Source organism: Oryx dammah, unplaced genomic scaffold (assembly GCF_014754425.2).
Source record: "Oryx dammah isolate SB20612 unplaced genomic scaffold, SCBI_Odam_1.1 HiC_scaffold_19, whole genome shotgun sequence".
NCBI lineage: Eukaryota > Metazoa > Chordata > Mammalia > Artiodactyla > Bovidae > Oryx > Oryx dammah.
The window spans coordinates 130,725-144,802 of record NW_024070203.1 but is presented as its reverse complement, the minus strand read 5'-3'; the positions used below and the strand labels follow the sequence as shown (position 1 = coordinate 144,802).

At 42.3% G+C, this 14,078-nt stretch overlaps 1 protein-coding gene across 1 annotated transcript in view; it reads left to right on the top strand.

Annotated features, from left to right (window-relative positions):
* Positions 1-6: 6 nt before the first annotated feature.
* The window catches only part of LOC120879047 (ankyrin repeat domain-containing protein 26-like), a 32,423-nt gene continuing 18,351 nt past the window's right edge, over positions 7-14,078 (top strand). Inside the window, exon 1 of the mRNA XM_040262078.1 lies at positions 7-55. The gene's annotated coding sequence lies outside the window, so the exon portion shown is untranslated. The remainder of the gene's footprint in view (positions 56-14,078) is intronic.

Sequence of the window (14,078 nt, the reverse complement as noted above, 5' to 3'; positions counted from 1 at the left end):
AAGATGTTTTTGGATGGACTGCAGAAGAATATGCTGTTATTAGTGGTTTTAATTTGTAAGTGTTCACGTTAAAATGCCAGTTCTCACTAAACTGCAGCCAAAAATAATTTTAACTGTTACTTGCTACATGACAAGTGAGAGTTCCAGTTTGGTGCACTTTGGAGAATGTTGGTGAGATGTTCCCCCTCAAGAGCTGAAAGCCAAGCAAAGGCCAGTTAGTTACTCTTGGCTGTGGGCTTGGGGTGCTTAATCTCAGGACATGTAGACCTTGATCCTTTGAAAGCTTGACATTAGCCATTTCATCCCAAGTGTGACCTCTTGGTATGGCATATGAACAGTGTCACAGTTGTGATATTTCTAACTAGTTCTTTGGGTCTTGAAATATTTAGTTCAGCAGCAAATCCTGTTTTCACTTGAGGACTTGCCTCTCTATACGCTTCTGCTTGAATTTTCCAAGAACCTGGAGGATTCCCTAAGGTCAACGACACAGTCCTCTTCTACAAGTCATTTGGAGGGGAGAAAATAGTTCCTTCTCATCATTCTGTTGCTTGCACTGATTCTACTGCTGCAGCACTGCTGCTACAGCTGGTCTTGACAGGGTCTACTTGGCAGCTGGATCTGGAGTCTGGATGGGGCTCTATAAAGACCTGTAATAAAATCATTTTAAAAGTGCAGGTGATAGGAAAGAGGCTTGGCATACGCAAAGGCGTGATCAAGCCTCAGGAAACCCCCTGTTCCCGAGCATCTACCCCAAAACCAGAGTCTGTTTTATGCTCTCACCTACACCTCTGACTTTACGGGGGGCTCTCCCCCATAACTGTTTCTCTCGGAGAAGGAGTTAACTTGCAGCTCCAAGGCAACGTCCAGCTCTTGGGCGTGACAAGAGTGTTTCAGCCTCTTAAGGTTACCTAGCCCACCTGTATAGTTTTGTCTGGCCACATGTGATTGTTTACAGCCTCCAAATCTGAGAGGCACGAGATGTTTTAGACTTACTAAAGGCAAATATTGGGGAGTTGGAAATTATTAGTATAGTGGATTGGTTAGGAATTATATTGGTGAAGGGTTTTTCATTTGTTGTGTCAATAATTGCTGCTAATTCCCTCCCCTGGGTGGGACAAGGATGTTTCAGGTCAAACCTCTCTGATGACAGACTAGCTTGTGTGACAGGATTATCCATACTCCTGCCACTAGGCACATGATTGTTTACTACCTCTTAACCATAAACAGCACAGAGAGTTTTGGAGTATTTTGAGAGTCTTAATCAGCATAGGGCTTTTTCTTCTTGTTGAGTCAATGATTGCCACCAGGCCTCCATATCCTTAGGCACTGGGAATATATTAATCAATGTATTTGGATTATAGAAGAGGAAATATAGTAGTTTTTAAGGTTAGCAATATTAGACTTTTTGAGTTAATGGATTTTCTCTTTTGTAATAGATCACTGTACTTTGTTATAAATCACCATGTCCTTGCTATGTAAAAATGTAACTTTATCACTATCTTAAAACTAAATAGATCTTAAGGGGAACATTGGTGAAAGGATTTTCATTTGTTGGGCTGACAGTTTGCTGCTAAATCTCCATGTTCCCTGCCCTTATAATGAATATAACTAGCATATAGGAGAAATAAGTATTAACCTTTAACACTGATCATGTTAACCTTGGGTTAAATAAATCCCTTTCTTGATTGTAACTAACTACACCCTCACCCTATAGGAATGCAACTTTATTTGGAGGGTGGTGCCTGATTTAAGAAAAAAAACACCCTTGGAAAAATAAGTTTTTTTGGTTATCAGAAAGAAAGGATCATAAAATGTCAGCAGGTGTCATGGCCAGAAGATGATGTTAAATCCCTAAGACCTTTTTATGTGAAGCACCTGATTTTGATAAAGGTCAGGACTGCTGACCCCCACGTGACTCTGTATTCATCCCTATATGTAACAAAAGGTATATAAGCAAACCCCAAAATAAAGAAATCAGATCAGTTTCCGGAAAGACTGATTCCCTCATGTCTTTCTTTTCTGCTCCCCGTTTTTCTGGCTGAATTCCCATCTGGAGCATGGGTGCCCTCCAAGTCTACTTATTTGCTCTGGTTTTCAAGCCCATGAGAGAAGGGGCCCAAGGAGGGGCACCTTCCGATATTCAAGTGGCACTGGTGGCCCAATGTAGATGGTGCAAATTCCTTGTCTTGGAATTTTATTGGTATCCCACGTAAACCTAGTTATTCAGCCCCTTTTTCTCTCCTACTATTTTCTGGCCGAATTCCCATCTGGTGCATGGGTACCCACCAAGCCTATTAATTTTGCCCGGGCTTCTAAGATCGGACCGGGGGGGCCTCAGTGCCTCCTCTCCTTCAGGAGAACGGGAGGACGCCTGCGGCCTACATAGGTGGTGATTGGTATTCCATGTGAACCAAGTTATTCAGCCTCTTTTCTCTGCTAATCTTCTAATCCCTCTTTATCTGTAATTAAATGTTATTTCCAAGGACGCTGATGCCGTCCCCACCTTCGAATTCCCTGGATCCACCAGGGCTGGACCCCGGCAAGTGACACCTGGAACAGGCTATTTGAAGGTAAGTCCCTCCCAGCAATTCCCCTAGTGTTGAGTGTTCAGGGATGGATAGGACCCCACTTAGGGTGCTGCAGACCCCCTTGCAGTATAGACAGGGTGAGTAGGAGTGGGAAGTGTTGAAGGGTTTAAGAGAAACCTGGTTTTGTAGAGGTTGAAAGAAACCTGCTTTCATAGGGTTGAAAAGAAAACCCCCCTTGCAAAGGTAAAACATTTGTTGAGGCAGACTTTTCTATAGATCTTAATTTTCTGACATGGGTAACAGTGAATCAAAAGAAAGAAAGCTTTCTATAGGTGTAATCTTGCAGTTACTAACTAAACGAGGAATTAAAATTAAGAAATCCAGTATTCATTCATTTTTTTCATTTGTACAAGAACAGTGTCCTTGGTTTCTGGATGAAGGCACTGTCAACTTAGATACTTGGGAGAGAGTAGGGAAGCAATTAAAAACTTACCATGCTGAACATGGCTCAGAAAAGGTGCCTACTGACGTCTTTTCCTTATGGAATATAATTAGGGATGCTCTAGACCCTGCCCCCGAATCTGAAAAAGTACATCTTAAAGAGGAAAGTGAAGAGAAAAAGGTATCTATCAAGGAGGAGGGTGAGGAAAAGGAGGCTATACCTAGCTATCAGCAGTTGAACAAAATGCTAGCTGCAATGACTGCTCAGGAAAAGGCAAAAGATAGACATGAGAAAAAAGATCAGCTTTCAGATGAGGAAGATTTTAAAGAAAAGGCTACTCAATACCATTCTAATGAGGATACGCCTTTATTAAACAAAGATGCTCCTAGGAGTTTAAGGGAAACATACCCTATCAGACTAACCGCCCCTAGATATTCGAGAGAAACTACCCCGATTAGGCCTTCTGCTCTCAGGAGCTCAAGAGAAATGTCTCCTATCAGGCCATACGCCCCTAGGAGCTTAAGGAAGACATCTCCAGTTAATACATCTGTAAGATCTAAACAACAGATAGTTAAAAGATATTCGGAATATGAAGATAAAGATATGGCATATTCTGGCCCTCTTCTGCCCCCCCCTCCATAGGGGTGAAGGGCCCCCACTAGAAGTTCCCATGAGAAGGGTCCTTTCTAACCCCAATGATGACTTTGATCCCCACCTGGAAGCTTGCTTTTCTGTAATATTTGATAGCAGGCAAGGGGAAAGGGCTGGAGCCGTCCGATGGGAGCCCATTCAAATGAAAATGATAAAAGAGTTAAAACATGCTTGTGCTTCGTATGGGCCTATGGTCCCATACTCTTTACAATTATTAGAAATTATAGCAGCCAGATGGTTGACGCCCTATGATTGGAATGCAATTGCTAAAGCTTGCTTATCTGGAGGGCAATTCATGCTTTGGAAAACTGAATATGAGGACCTAGCCCCAAAACACGCTGATAGCAACCTAATACATGGTCCAAAATATATTGTAAAAAATATGTTGATAGGGGATAATGAATACGCCTTACTTTCAGAACAAATGAAACTAGATAAAATGACCCTGCAACAAGTAACCGCCTGCTACTTGGCTTGGTGATCATTGCCTGAGGGAAATGAATCAACCTCCTCCTCCTTCGCTAATATCAAACAAAAATCTAAAGAGCCATATGAGGTGAACAGAGCAATTTCTAATTCCGAGGCAGCTAATATAGTGACAAAACAACTGGCATTTGAAAACGCTAACTCTACCTGCCAGGCTATTTTATGTCCCATAAAGAAAACTGGAACATTAAAAGATTATATCAGGCAATGTGCAGACATAGGACCCACACTGATGCACGCTGTTGCCGTAACTGCAGCTGTGAAAGGAAATTCTTATCAGCGGGCAGTACATTCCTTTACAGATAAAAATAACCCAGCACAGAGCAACCCCAGTAGCCAAGGTAGAAATATCTTCCCTAAAACTTGTTTTTCCTGTGGCCAAGAGGGGCATGTTTCCCGTGCCTGCCCTCTAAGAACAGCCAGCTCTTGCCTGCTAATCTCCCTAGGTCTCTCTGCCCTCGCTGTCAAAAAGGATATCATTGGGCAAGGGACTGCAGGTCAAGACTCCATAGAAAAGGAAACTTTTTGGGCCCCGATCAGCAGTCGGGAAACGGATTGAGGGGCCAGCCCCAGGCCCCGACAACGATTGGGGCAGCCCTACTGAACCCATTCATTCCCTTCGTCCCGTCGCAGAACTCATCAGGGCAACCCCAGGCAGTGCAGGACTGGACCTCAGTTCCACCACCTCAACAATATTAACACCAGATGGTTCACTATAAAAATCCCTGCAGGCGTTAAAGGCCCATTACTGACAGGTTTAGTAGGAATTATACTAGGCAGAAGTTCCTTAGCTATGCAAGTTCTTACAATTATCCCTGGAGTAATTGACTCAGATTATACAGGAGAAATTCAGATAATGATTTCACCCCCAACTAAAACTTTCCAAATACATCAGGGACAAAGAATAGCACAGCTTTTACTTTTGCCTTATCACACTGCCATAGGGCACACAGCTACTCAGAGTAAAAGGCAGGAGGGAGGAATTGGGTCTAGTGATATTTTTTTTGGGTAACAGAAATTACTCAGAAACGCCCTATGAAAACTATCCTGGTCAGTGGCAAGTCCATTACAGGGTTATTAGACACAGGAGCAGATGTTTCTTGTATGGGAAAGACTGGCCTAGCTCCTGGCCCACTCATACTACTGAAAATGATTTGGTGGGGATAGGAAGAGCCCCCACAGTAGCCAAAAGTGCTAAAATTTTAGATTGGCAATTTGAAGATACCCGTGGAACTTTTCAACCATATGTAGTCCCTTGACTCCCCTTTACCCTGTGGGGGAGGGACGTGCTGTCTCAAATGGGAGTGTTACTTTTTAGCCCTGATGATAAAGTGACTTCTCAAATGCTACAGATGGGCTACGATCCATCAAAAGGATTGGGTAGACAACAAACAGGAATAATTGAGCCAATTTACCCAACTCCTCGAAAACTACATACTGGGTTGGGGTATCCAAATTTATAATGGAGGCCATTGTCTTTGCTGCCAACCCCATTACGTGGAAATCTCAGGATCCGGTGTGGGTGGAACAATGGCCTACCTAAAAAAAAATTATTGGCAGCTAAAACGTTAATTACTGAACAACTAGAATTGGGACATATTGAGCCCTCCAATAGCCCCTGGAACACTCCTATTTTTGTTATTAAGAAAAAATCTGGTAAATGGAGACTTTTACAAGATTTAAGAGCAATCAATGCCACCATGGAGGACATGGGAGCTTTACCACCTGAGCTCCCTTCTCCAGTGGCCATTCCAGAGGGATATAATATAATTGTAATTGATTTACAAGACTGCTTTTTCACCATTCCTTTAAATCCTGAGGATAAAGTGATTTGCCTTTAGCTTGCCTTCAGAGAATCTTAAACAGCCTTATTTCAGTGGAAGGTTTTGCCTCAGGGAATGAAAAATAGTCCCACCTTATGTCAGAAATTTGTCAATACCACTTTGGAGGATATTAGGGTTAAATATGAACAAGTATATATGGTTCACTATATGGATGATATTTTAATAGCTCATCCTGATAGAACTCATTTGCAAACTGTCCTCCAAGATTTGACCCAAGCATTGACAGGTTTGGGTCTAAAGATTGCCCCAGAGAAAATTCAAATTAACCCACCCATAACCTACTTAGGAAGAGTCATTAATTCAGAAACAGTGACTCATGCCCCGCTACAATTAAGAAAAAACCATCTCTTTACTTTAAATGATTATCAAAAACTTTTAGGTAATATTAACTGGATTAGACCTTATTTAAAATTAACCACTGCTGAACTAAAGCCTCTTTTTAGCATCTTAGGAGGAGATTCTAACCCTACTTCTAAAAGACAATTGACTGCTGAGGCTTGGGAAGCCCTAGGCAAAGTAGAAGCAGCTTTATCTGATAGTTATGTAAAAATAATTGACTTAACAGTAAACTGGCAATTCCTTTGCCTAGCAACCCTGACAGCACCTATGGGAGTTCTGTGGCAGAATGGTCCTTTAGAATGGATCCACCTTCCCGCTCAAGCTAAAAAAGTGGTAGCTTCTTATTCAGGCTTGATAGCAACGTTGATATTAAAAGGGAGGAAACGGAGTATTGAATTGTTTGGGAGAGAGCCAGCAGAGATTGTAATTCCATATAACAAGGAACAACTTGATGCTCTTCTAATGTTTGAGGAAGATTGGCAGGTTGCTATAGGAAATTACTGTGGCCAAATTTTGCATCATTTACCCTCGCATGTTTTGCTGACTTTTATGTCCAAACTCCAGTTATTTTTCCTGTCAGGTGCAAACGGCCTCCCATTCCGAATGCTCAGATAGCCTTTACTGATGGATCAGCAAATGGTAAAGCCTCCATAGTTACAAAAATCATCAAAAAGTTTTGGAAACGCAGGAAACTTCAGCTCAAAGAGCTGAAATCACAGCAGTCATAGAGGCTTTTGTTATGTTTGCAGATGAGGAATTTAACCTTTACACTGACTCTCAATATGTGGTCAGACTATTTCCACACATTGAGACTGCGGTTTTGCCTGAGAATAAAACTTCTATCTTTCACGTGTTAACTAAATTACAACAACAGATTTGGAAAAGAAATAAATCATTCTTTATTGGCCACATTTGGGCTCATTCTGATCTGCTTGGCCCCTTAAATTTTTTCGATGACTTAGCCGATTCATTGACCAGAACTGCAGTGGCTACTGTGATTGAAGAGGCCCAAACCTCTCACTGACTCCATCATCAAAATGCTACTGCTTTAAGATATCAATTTCAAATCCTGCTCGAGAGATTGTTCATTCTTGTTTACATTGCCCTACGACTCTTAATACCCTGCCAATGGGAGTTAACCCTCGCGGTCTCAAACCCAACGCACTCTGGCAGATGGATGTAACTCATGTCTTCTCATTTGGAAAGTTGTCTTTTGTTCACGTAACTGCAGATACCTTTTCTCATGTTATTATTGCAACTGCTCGTACAGGGGAAGCTGTTAAAGATGTTATACAACATCTCTTTACTTGTTTTTCATATTTGGGCTTGCCAAAAGCTTTGAAAACTGACAATGCCCCTGCTTATACTTCTAAGTCTTTTCAGGAATTTTGTACAGAGTTTCAAATTAAAGATAATACTGGCATCCCTTATAATCCACAGGGACAAGCCATTGTGGAAAGAGCACATCAAACACTAAAAATCCACATTCAAAAACTAAAAGAAGGGGAGTTTAAGTATAGCTCCCCCCCATCAAATATTGCAACATGCTCTGTTTGTAATAAATATTTTAAATGCTGATTCAGCCGGAACTACTGCAATGCTTCGCCATTGGTGCCAAAGCAATTAAATGCAAAACCATTAGTAAAATGGAGGGATCTCCTCTTCAGACAATGGAAGGGTCCCGAAGCATTGTTAACCAGCGGCCGAGGATATGTTTGTATTTTTCCACAGGACGCAGATTCTCCAATTTGGGTTCCAGACCGATTGATTCGCCATGTCTCAGCCCCTCGGATACCGGATTCCCCGGCTGCCGCATCCCCGAAAAAGGAAGAGACCTCTTCTGTCTCCGCTTCCTCCACCAGTACAGGAAACGCCGCCATCCGGACGACTGACATTGGAGATCCTGGATGAGCAAGAAACGGATCCGCCCACCAGACAGATGTCTCAACTTCACATATGGGATGTTACTCCCCCTGATCCCTTGCCTCGCAAAAAGATGCCAGGTAGCCCTACCCAAGCGACCCAGCAAGCCCCATACCCGCTTGGGGACAAATTAAAATGCTCTGTCACCAGGCACAGGGAATTGCTTCCTTGCAGGGATCCCCAGTCTCTCCTGAAAAGGTGTTTATCTCCATACTTGCTTTACTTTCCTGCCAGGTAAGTGCCTCTCCCATTCCAACAAAATATTGGGCATATCTCCCAGATCCTCCAACTTTCCAAGTCATTACTTGGAGTAATGACCCTATACGGGTTAACACAGACCAGCCTCAACTTTTGGGAGGATTTTATACTTCGTATACTCAGGATAAATATCCCATTAATTTTAATTATACCTTCAGAGGGTTGACAGATGAACCTCCTGTCTGTTTTAATTTTCCTACCAGTAAAACAGGAAATTTTATCACCCCCACCAAAGAAGGCTGTGTTGGAGCTTCTAAAAAGGTAATTCTGATGGAGTTTCTGACCCGAAAGCCTGATTTTAAAGGGCCTCGCTCAGTCTGGATACTACAGGCTCGTATGCCCGGGGTCTGTGACCCCTTTAAATCCTTGTTCCTTAGGCACCCTCGGAGTACCCAATCTGTAATGAAGTTGCTCCTTCAGATGCCATATGGAATGATATAGATGATCATTCAGGGTTTCCGATTTGGAAATCTTGTACTTATAATTCAAGAATTAATTACAGAATACCAAAAGGAGGGAATTATTCACTTCAGGACTGGAGCAACCCAAATCCATCTCATAGCTATAGTTCCGAAAATGAATATACCTCTGAAATTGAAAACTGGCACGCCACTATAATTCCTTGGCCATTAAAGGCCTCTAGATGGCATTGTAATCAATTTGTTCCTCCTATGCTGTCCTATACAAGTAAAAATAGAACCTTTTGGCAGCCAGAAATATGGAGAGCCCTCGATGCTACCGCCCCTATCACTTTAACACGCCCAAGTAATGACACTACATATTCTGCTTTAGCTTGTGTGCCCTCTCCTTATGTATTTCTTTTTGCTAATGATTCCAGAAAACTTAATGTTCATATGAATTTCACGGGTGGACATAATGTAGTGACTTGTGAGCAATGTATGCTTTCATCTTGTTTAACTCCTCAGTACAATGTTTGCTCTTTTGTAGTGTTGAAACGCCTGCCATATCTTATGATACCTGTAACTGTAACTACTCACTGGTATGACAATTATGGTCTTGCTGTGTTGCAGCAACTGCAGGATTTGATGCGAACATGATGATCTGTGGGCTAACTTATTTTGGGGATATCAGCTTTAATAGCTGTGATCACTTCTGTTACTGTAGCAGCAGTTTCATTGTCTCAACAGGTGCATACTGCTCAATATGTTAATACTATGTCAAAAAATGTCTCTTTAATGCTAGCAACTCAGGAGATTATAGACAGGAAACTAGAGATGAGGGTAGATGCCTTAGAAGAGGCAATAATGCATATTGGGACTGAGTTGCAAGCTCTCAAAGTGAAAATGGCGCTGTCATGCCACGCTGATTACCAGTAGATATGCGTGACATCTTTGAAAGTAAACGAGACAGATTATGAGTGGGAAAAAGTTAAAAATCATATTTCAGGTGTTTGGAACAGCTCTAGTATTGGCCTGGACTTAGGAAAGCTTCACAATCAGATACAGACCTTGGAACACTCTCGTTTGGATTTCACTACAGCTGGAGCCACCAATGACTTTTTCCACACTTTCTCTAATTTTATTTCTGGAAAAAACATTCTGTCTAATGTCTTCAGTTATGTTGCCATTGGTGCTTTAATTTTGCTTCTTATAATCATTCTTCTTTGTATTGTCAGGATTCTTCGGCAGAGCATTCAGAAGCTCTAAACTGACCTGCACCTGATTAAATTAAACAAAAAGGGGGGCTATGCCGGGAGCAAGCGTGAGGAACTCCGCCCATGGCAAAGGTCATGAGGAAGGAGGCTTGGCATATGCAAAGGTGTGATCAAGCCTCAGGAAACCCCCTGTTCCTGAGCATCTACCCCCAAACCAGAGTCTGTTTTATGCTCTCACCTACACCTCTGACTTTACGGGGGCTCTCCCCCATAACCATTTCTCTCAGAGAAGGAGTTAACTTGCAGCTCCCAGGCAATAAAAATTCCTGGGCGTGACAAGTGTTTCAGCTTACAGACTCCTCTGAAGGTTATCTAGCCAACCTGTATAGGTTCGTCTGGCCACATGTGATTGTTTACAGCCTCCAAATCTGAGAGGGACGAGATGTTTTAGACTTACTAAAGGCAAATTCTCTTGGGGAGCTGGAAATTATTGGTATAGTGGGTTGGTTAGGAATTATATTGGTGAAGGGTTTTTCATTTGTTGTGTCAATAATTGCTGCTAATTCCCTCCCCTGGGTGGGACAAGGATGTTTCAGGTTAAACCTCTCTGCTGACAGACTAGCTTGTGTAACAGGATTATCCATACTCCTGCCACTAGGCACATGGTTGTTTCAGTTCAGTTCAGTTCAGTTCAGTTCAGTTCAGTCGCTCAGTCATGTCCGACTCTTTGTGACTCCATGAATCATGATTTGTCGGTGCCCATTGCAATGAAATCCCCTAAAATAATGAAGTAAGCCTAATAAAAGTCCACTTTTGTATAGGAACAAAGGATCTTTTTAAGGAAAAGTAAGAAAATTGAAACATTTGATCACCCAACAAGTAAAATACAAATGAAACAAAACCGCAGTGGATGGTTGCCCACTCCCTGAGTCCCAGACTAAAAACAGCCCTGATATCCCATATCACCAATGAGAAACACAGAAAAAGGGGTATACCAACAAGTTGCCTCCCACCACACACCTCAACAATTAATCTATGAAGCTCACTTTTGCTTCATATCTTCAAAAAGAAAATCCTATAATGTAGACAATGTTTTCTTAAGACAACAGGGTCTGCTTGGGTTGGTACCATTTTATTCTATGTCCAATATTTCACCAACTTTCACATCAGTTCAGTTCAGTTCAGTCACTCAGTCGTGTCTGACTCTTTGTGACCCCATGAATCGCAGCACACCAGGCCTCCCTGTCCATCACCATCTCCCAGAGTTCACTCAGACTCATGTCCATCGAGTCCGTGATGCCATCCAGCCATCTCATCCTCAGTCGTCCCTTTCTCCTCCTGCCCCCAATCCCTTCCACCATCAGAGTTTTTCCAATGAGTCAACTCTTCGCATGAGGTGGCCAAAGTACTGGTGTTTCAGCTTTAGCATCATTCCTTCCAAAGAAATCCCAGGGTTGATCTCCTTCAGAATGGACTGGTTGCATCTCCTTGCAATCCAAGGGACTCTCAAGAGTCTTCTCCAACACCACAGTTCAAAAGCATCAATTCTTTGGTGCTCAGCCTTCTTCACAGCCCAACACTCACATCCATACATGACCACAGGAAAAACCATAGCCTTGACTAGATGGACCTTAGTCGGCAAAGTAATGTCTTTGCTTTTCAATATGCTATCTAGGTTGGTCATAACTTTTCTTCCAAGGAGTAAGCATCTTTTAATTTCATGGCTGCAGTCATCATCTGCAGTGATTCTGGAGCCCCCAAAAATAAAGTCTGACACTATTTCCACTGTTTCCCCATCTATTTCCCATGAAGTGAGGGGACCGGATGCCATGATCTTGGTTTTCTGAATGTTGAGCTTTAAGCCAACTTTTTCGCTCTCCTCTTTCATTTTCCTCAAGAGGCTTTTTAGCTCCTCTTCACTTTCTGCAATAAGGGTGGTGTCATCTGCATATCTGAGGTTATTGATATTTCTCCCGGCAATCTTGATTCCAGCTTGTGTTTCTTCCAGTCCAACGTTTCTCATGATGTACTCTGCATATAAGTTAAATAAGCAGGGTAACGATACACAGCCTTGACGTACTCCTTTTCCTATTTGGAACCAGTCTGTTATTCCATGTCCAGTTCTAACTGTTGCTTCCTGACCTGCATACAGATTTCTCAAGAGGTGGGTCATGTGGCCTGTTATTCCCATCTCTTTCAGAATTTTCCACAGTTTATTGTGATTCACACAGTCAAAGGCTTTGGCATAGTCAAGAAAGCAGAAATAGATGTTTTTCTGGAACTCTTTTGCTTTTTCCATGATCCAGCACAGAGTTTTGGAGTATTTTGAGAGTCTTAATCAGCATAAGGCTTTTTCTTCTTGTTGAGTCAATGATTGCCACCAGGCCTCCATATCCTTAGGCACCTGGGAATATATTAATCAATGTATTTGGAATATAGAAGAGGAAATATAGAAGTTTTTAAGGTTAGCAATACTAGACTTTTTGAGTTAATGGATTTTCTCTTTTGTAATAGATCACTGTACTTTGTTATAAATCACTATGTCCTTGATATGTAAAAATGTAACTCTATCACAATCTTAAGACTAAATAGATCTTAAGGGGAACATTGGTGAAAGGATTTTCATTTGTTGGGCTGACATTTGCTGCTAAATCTCCATGTTCCGTGCCCTTATAATGAATATAACTAGCATATAGGAGAAATAAGTATTAACCTTTAAGCATATAGGAGAAATAAGTATTAACCTTGAAGATTAATCATGTTAACCTTGGGTTAAATAAATTCCTTTCTTGATTGTAACTCACTACACCCTCACCCTATAGGAATGCAACTTTATTTGGAGGGTGGTGCCTGATTTAAGAAAAAAAAACACCCTTGGAAAAATAAGTTTTTTTGGTTATCAGAAAGAAAGGATCATAAAATGTCAGCAGGTGTCATGGCCAGAAGATGATGTAAAATCCCTAAGACCTTTTTATGTGAAGCACCTGATTTTGATAAAGGTCAGGACTGCTGACCCCCACGTGACTCTGTATTCATCCCTATATGTAACAAAAGGTATATAAGCAAACCCCAAAATAAAGAAATCAGATCAGTTTCCGGAAAGACTGATTCCCTCATGTCGTTCTTTTCTGCTCCCCGTTTTTCTGGCTGAATTCCCATCTGGAGCGTGGGTGCCCTCCGAGTCTACTTATTTGCTCCGGTTTTCAAGCCCACGAGAGAAGGGGCCCAAGGAGGGGCACCTTCCAATATTCAAGTGGCACTGGTGGCCCAACGTAGATGGTGCAAATTCCTTGTCTTGGAATTTTATTGGTATCCCACATATACCAAGTTATTCAGCCCCTTTTTCTCTCCTACTATTTTCTGGCTGAATTCCCATCTGGTGCATGGGTACCCACCAAGCCTATTAATTTTGCCTGGGCTTCTAAGATCAAAGTGGTGGGGCCTCAGTGCCTCCTCTCCTTCGGGAGAACGGGAAGACGCCTGCGGCCTACGTGGGTAGTGATTGGTATTCTATGTGAACCAAGTTATTCAGCCTCTTTTCTCTGCTAATCTTCTAATCCCTCTTTATCTGTAATTAAATAAATTATTTCCAAGGATGCCAATGCCGTCCCTACCTTTGAATTCCCTGGATCCACCGGGGCTGGACCGTGGCATAAAAGGAAAAAAAAGAAAAGAAACTCATGCTGCAGTGGGCTCACGATTGACCTTTGCTCCCAGGCCACCCTTCTGAGTTCAGGTCCCCCAGCCTTTAAGGTGATGCACAAGTTGACTTCAGAGTGAGAGCTCCTTTGTTCTCATATGTATGCTTGCCACTCAGTCACTGTTGCAAACAATGCTCCAGCACCCAGTTCGGGCAGCTGGGCCGCCTAGCTTCCCCCCTCACTCAGAGACCTTATGTGGAGCCCACGTGGAAGCCTAGATCTTCATGATGAGGTGCCCTTGAGGCTCTTATTTCTCTTTTCCACCAGCAGATGTCAGTGGGGACCACTTTC